This window comes from Mus caroli, chromosome 7 (assembly GCF_900094665.2).
Source record: "Mus caroli chromosome 7, CAROLI_EIJ_v1.1, whole genome shotgun sequence".
Taxonomy (NCBI): domain Eukaryota; kingdom Metazoa; phylum Chordata; class Mammalia; order Rodentia; family Muridae; genus Mus; species Mus caroli.
This window is the reverse complement of record NC_034576.1, coordinates 16,159,688-16,161,035: the sequence shown is the minus strand read 5'-3', so window position 1 is coordinate 16,161,035 and position 1,348 is coordinate 16,159,688.

Sequence of the window (1,348 nt, the reverse complement as noted above, 5' to 3'; positions counted from 1 at the left end):
TAAGGAAGTAAAAGATCTGTATGATAAGAACTTCAAGTCTCTGAAGAAAGAAATTGAAGAAGATCTCAGAAGATGGAAAGATTTCCCATGCTCATGGATTGGCAAGATTAATATAGTCAAAATGGCTATCCTGCGAAAGCAATCTACAGATTCAATGCAATCCCCATCAAAATTCCAACTCAATTCTTCGCGGAGATAAAAAGGGCAATTTGCAAATTCATCGGGAATAATAAAAAACCTAGGATAGCAAAAACAATTCTAAACAATAAAAGAACCTCTCTCTGGTGGAATCACTATGCCAGACATTAAGCTGTACTTCAGCGCAATTGTGATAAAAACTGCATGGTACTGTTACAGCAACAGACAGTTAGATCAATGGAATAGAATTGAAGAACCAGAAATGAATCCACACACTTATGGTCACTTGATCTTTGACAAGGGAACTAAAATCATCCAGTGAAATAAAGACAGCATTTTCAACAAATGGTACTGGCACAACTGGCAGTTATCATGTAGAAGAATGCAAATTGATCTATTCTTATCTCCTTGTACAAAGCTCAAATCTAAGTGGATCAAAGATCTCCACATAAACCCAGAGACACTGAAATTAATAAAGGAGAAAGTGGGGGAAAAACTCGAAGAGTTGGGCACAGAGGAAAAATTCTTAAACAGAACAGCAATGGCTTGTGCTGTAAGATCAGAATTGACAAATAGGACCTCATAAAATTGCAAAGCTTCCGTAAGGCAAAAGACACTGTCAATAAGACAAAAAGGCCACCAACAGGTTGGGAAAGTATTTGTACCAATCCTAAATCTGATAGGGGACTAATATCCCATATATACAAAGAGTTCAAGAAGCTGGACTTCAGAAATTCAAATAACCCCATTTAAAAATGAGGTACAGAGCTAAACAAAGAATTCTCAACTGATGAATACCAAATGGCTGAGAAGGACCTGTAAAAATGTTCAACATCCTTAATGCAAATCAAATTATCCTTGAGAATCTACCTCACACCAGTCAGAATGGCTAAGATCAAAAATACATGTGATGTATCAAAAGATGGCCTAATCGGCCATCACTGGAAAGAGAGGCTCATTGGACTTGCAAACTTTATATGCCCCAGTACAGGGGAACACCAGGGCCAAAAAGGGGGAGTGGGTGGGTAGGGGAGTTGGAGGGGTGGGTATGGGGGACTTTGGGGACAGCATTGGAAATGTAAACGAGGAAAATACCTAATAAAATATTTTTAAAAAATACATGTGACAGCAGATGCTGACGAGGATATGGAGAAAAAGGAACACTCCTCCATTGCTGGTGGGATTACAAGTTTGTACAACCACTCTGGAA